This window comes from Tachyglossus aculeatus, chromosome 22, assembly GCF_015852505.1.
Source record: "Tachyglossus aculeatus isolate mTacAcu1 chromosome 22, mTacAcu1.pri, whole genome shotgun sequence".
NCBI lineage: Eukaryota > Metazoa > Chordata > Mammalia > Monotremata > Tachyglossidae > Tachyglossus > Tachyglossus aculeatus.
Genome location: NC_052087.1, coordinates 43,673,806 through 43,678,909, shown reverse-complemented (window position 1 = coordinate 43,678,909; position 5,104 = coordinate 43,673,806). Strand labels below are relative to the sequence as shown.

Below are 5,104 nucleotides of genomic sequence, written 5' to 3'. Positions count from 1 at the left end.
TCATTACCTGTAAATAATTTTTGTCTGTCTCCACCATTAAATTGTAAGCTCCTTGAGGGCAGGGAAGGTGTGCCTTGATACAATCTTGCTATCCCAAGGACTTAGTTTCAATGCCTTGGACTTAATAGGTGCTAAGTATCATTGATTGATTGACTGAGTTCAAAGATCTGAGTTGCCTTTTAGTGCAAAAATGCCCCTTTTTTTCCAGATGGTGAAATGTTTCCAAGGAAAATGCTAAAGAAAAATGATTCAAATGTTGGAAAGTAAAAGTTCCTTATAGAAACAGACATTCAATCTTGGGGATGAATTGAGCCAATTCATTACCAGGTTTACTCTGTATAAAAGCCCCTTCCAAAAAAAAAATAAGAGAAAGCCACCTTGAAACATTTTCCAGTCCCTAATCTCAAAGTAGGGTATTAGGAAACACTCCTCCCTAACAATGAAGGGGGTCATTTATTTGAAAATAAAAGGAATGAATGTTTGTCTCTCACTTAAAAACAAAACAACTCTTTATTTCCCCCCTTACTTAAATGTCCTTTCCTGTAATTGAATAAGAAAATTTTGCTTTCCAGCTACTTCAGCTGTCACTGGCCAATGAAGAAATAAATGCAATGTATGAAAAGATGAAAGACCAATGTAAGAATCTAAGACGTTGCCTACATCAGGAAAACTGTCAGATTTCTGGCAGATTAATCCACCACTGAGGTTCAAGCGTGCCAAATGCAATAGACAACAATGTACTAATCCAAATTGGGTTGCGATTGACGAAAGTTTCTACTCTGACAGAAGTTCATTGGCAACTTATGAAATATCACTGGTGGTTCTTTGTTCAGTTTTCAATAATAATAATAATAATTGTGGTATTTGTTAAGTGCTTACTGTGTTCCAGGCACTGCACTAAGCACTGGGGTGGATACAAGCAAACCAGGTTGGACACAGTCCCTGTCCCACTTGGAGCTCACAGTCTCAATCCCCATTTTACAGATGAGGGAAGTGAGGCCTAGAGGAGAGAAGTGACTTACCCAAAGTCACATAGCAGATAAGTGGTGGAGTTGGAATTAGAACCCATGACCTCTGACTCCCAAGCCTGTGCTCTTTCCAATACCCCATGCTGCTTCTCAGCAAATTGCTACTCTTCATATAAAACTGTACTTTGAGATGCCAGCCTTTGGAACTAAGGCTTTGGAAAGCTTTCCCAGAAATTTAGGAGCATCCTTAAACTTCTCCAACACTTCAACTCTGAGGAAAGGGAAAGAAGGGTTGGGTTCCTGACTGGCTTAAGTATTGAAAGAGCTCCCCTACTGCTGGAAGGAGAGAATCATAAAGGAAAAACCCCTGCCATTCCGTGTTTTCAGCCACCCATTCTTTTTTAATGGTATTTATTAAGCAGTTATTATGTGCCAGCCATTGAACTAAGCTCTGGGATAAATACAAGATAGCCAGGATAATAATAACAGTGGTATTTGTTAAGTGCTTCCTATGTGCCAGACACTGCACTAAGTGCTGGGGTAGACACAAGCAAATCCTGTTGGACACAGTCCCTGTCATTCATTCATTCATTCAATCAATCGTATTTATTGAGCGCTTACTGTGGGCAGGGCACTGTACTAAGCGCTTGGCAAGTACAAGTTGGCAACATTTAGTTACAGTTCCTACCCAACAATGGGGCTCACAGTCTTAATCCCCATTTTACAGTTGAGGGAATTTAGGCACAAAGAAGTAAAGTGACTTGCCTAAGGCCACACAGCGGACAAGTGGTGGAGCCGGAAATTGAATCCATGACCTTCTGACTCCCAGTCCTGTGGTCTATCCACTACTTCATGGACACAGTGCCCATGAGCCTGACAACCTTAATCCCCACTTTCCAGATGAGGGAACTGAGGCCCATTGAAGTGAAGTCACTTCCCCAAAGGTCACCCAACAGGCGAGTGACAGAACTGGAATTAGAACTCAGGTCCTCTGACTCCCAGGCCCAGGTCCTTTCCTCTAAGCCACACTGCCCCTCTAACTAAGGAGAAAGAATCATTGGTCATTAGGAATATTGTATGCAAAATTCTAGGAGCCCTCAATGGTCTGATTGCCAAAGTAAGTGGTTCAGTAGCATTTCTGAAAGTCATCCGAATGATGTCAAGACAACTGAGCTTGTAGCTCTGCTCACATGCAAAAAAAATTGATAATAATAACTGTGGCACTTGATAAGGGCTTCATTCATTCATTCAATTGCATTTATTGAGCACTTACTGTGTGCAAAGCACTATACTAAGTGCTTGGAAAGTACAATTTGGCAACAGGTAGAGACAGTCCCTACGCAACAATGGGCTCACAGTCTAGAAGGGGGAGACAGACAACAAAACAAAACTAGTAGACAGGCATCAATAGCATCAAAAGAGATAAATAGAATTATATATATATATATATATATCATTAATAAAATAAGTAGAATAATAAATATGTACAAATATGCACAAGTGCTGTGGGGCAGGGAAGGGGATAGAGCAGAGGGAGGGAGTAGGGGTGATGGGAAGGGGAGGAGGAGCAGAGGAGAAGGGGGGCTCAGTCTGGGAAGGCCTCCTGGAGGAGGTGAGCTCTCAGTAGAGCTTTGAAGGGGGGAAGAGAGCTAGGATTACTATATGCTAGGCACTGTACAAAGTGCTGGGGTGGACACCAGCAAATCGGGTTGAATGCGGTCCCTGTCCCACTTGGGGCTCACAGTCTCAATCCCCAATTTACAGATGAGCTACCTGAGGCCCAGAGAAGTAAAGTGACTTGCTCAAGGTCACACAACAGACAAGTGGCAGAATCAGGACTAGAACCCATGACCTTCTGACTTCCAGGCTTGTGCTCTATCCACTATACCATCAAATAGCCTAGTGGCACAACAGCAGTGTTTCTTGAGAGTAATTCCAGCCAAATCACCCCAAGTCATCAGGAGAGAAAGACCATAAACCCTTCTTCAAGGCTGGGAGATCCGACCTTTGCTACCTTTTTGACCTCTCAGAATTATATGTGACTCTCTCCGAGTTCCTCATTTTCTGTGTCAGCTGAGAGATGTGATACCAAAACTGCCACCAAGCTCAGTGGACTAAAACCGATTCAGGTAGCAACAGAGAAGTTCTGTCCTAAGAAGCAAGAAAGTTAAAGGCACTATTACCTATTAAGGAAATCCTGCTTGTTCTCCTGGGTCCCCTGATAGAGTTGCTTTTCTATGAGAATTTAGGCATCACTTCATAGTGTGTTGAGATGCTATTGAAAATAACAGTGAACCCTCCCTCTTTGATGATGTTTGAGTATATATATATATATATATATAATATTTATATGTTTGTGTGTATATACACATATATGTGGGGCTAGAACATGACCCTAATAGACAGAAGGACCTGAGTTCTAAATGCAGCTCCACCACTTGACTGCCGTGTGACCTTGGGCAAGTCACTTCACTTCTCTGGGCTTCAGTTCCCTCATCTGTTAAATGGGGATTAAGACTGTGAGCCCCATGTGCGGCAGGGACTGTGTCCAACCTGATTAGCTTGCATCAACCCCAGCGCTTAGAACAGTTCATGGCTCATAGTAAACACTTAACAAATACCATAAAAAAAGCCCGGGGTCTCTTTAAAAGAAGGATTTGTGCTCCTGAGCCTTTAAATAATCATTTCTCGGGTTGCCAGGAATTTGGGAAACTTGTCCACTTTCTACAAAAATATGTGGCAGCAGATGTACGAAATGTGCAGGCTCCACTGGTCAAGGTTGTGAATATCTCATTTAGATAGCTCTTTTGAGAAGTTAAAATAACTCCCTCATTTTGAAGTGACCAGGGGTAGGAAGCTTCAGTGCTTCTGGAAGAGGCATGAAAAATAGCAGGGAAATTTGGCAGGTTCCTGTGGGTCAATTGGGTAAAACAGTAGGTAAGTGGTAGCCAAAGTTCAGAAATCATGACTGTGAACTTAGATTCCATTAAGTCAATCAGTAACTAAACTAATAGTTAATTGAGATACAATCACAAACTAGAAAAAACAGGACGTGAAAAAGGATAAGAAAGAATCCCCGGGGTTAGACAGTGGTATTATGTAACTGGTTTTTCCATTTTAGTATGGGGATGGACCCCTCTCAGGGTCGCATCTGGAGAGTTTCCAGTACTCTACCAGTCTCGACTATGGAAGGGCGAGTCAAACGGAGGACTATCCATTCCATTCCTAGCTTGGCCAGTAGCTAGCAAGTGGAAGGCAATCTGCTACAAGTCACCTGTGCTGGGCAGCAGTGGCATGGTAGAGTCAAGGGTGGAGACTCAAATTTACTGTGCAGAAGGAAGCAATGGTATACCACTTCCATATTTTTACCAAGAAAACTCTATGGAGACCCTACCAGAACGATTGCAGATAAAGATGGGGCATTCTGGGAGAGATGTGTCCATGGCATCGCTATGTGTCGGAGACGACTCGACAGCATAAGACAAAAAAGACATGGGAATGGAGCAGGGTGAGGTAAAGGGGGGACTCGGGGATCATGGTGGTCTGATGGGGGTGTCCTTGCCCGGAGTGACTTCCTTGCCCTCCAACCCCGATGACCTCCCCTGACCAGGGCTGGCTTCCCTCATTTTCCTCCCCTCCATTGGTCTCCCCTCCCATTCCCTCTAGACTCTCAGCTCATGGGCAGGGAATGTGTCTACCAACTCTGTTAAATTGTCCTCTCCCAAATGCTTTGTACACTGCTCTGCACTCAGTAACTGCTCAATAAATACCACTGATGGATTCCATTATGACGTCATTACATATTGCTGTGTGCTGACACTAACACATCACTTCTGTCCTGCACAAAGCCCCTCCCTGCTGCCACCAATCAATCAATCAGTCAGTGGTATTTATTGAGCTCTCACTATGGGCCCTCCAAGTGCTGTACTAAGTGCTGGGGTAGGTAGAGGATAATCAGGTAAGTCAGAGTCCCCGGCCCATATGAGGCTCACAATTTAAGTAGGAGGGAAAACAGGTATTGATACATGAATACAGAGAAGGTGCTCCATAAATATAATAATAATAATAATTATGATATTTGTTAAGCACTTAATATGTGCCAATAACCGTTCTAAGCACTGGGATAGATACAAGGT

At 43.2% G+C, this 5,104-nt stretch overlaps 1 non-coding gene across 1 annotated transcript; it reads left to right on the top strand.

Annotated features, from left to right (window-relative positions):
- Positions 1-4,101: 4,101 nt before the first annotated feature.
- LOC119944249 lies at positions 4,102-4,239 on the top strand. Its single transcript, XR_005455745.1, has one exon. It is a non-coding gene; the product is annotated as a small nucleolar RNA SNORA7 (small nucleolar RNA).
- Positions 4,240-5,104: the final 865 nt, after the last annotated feature.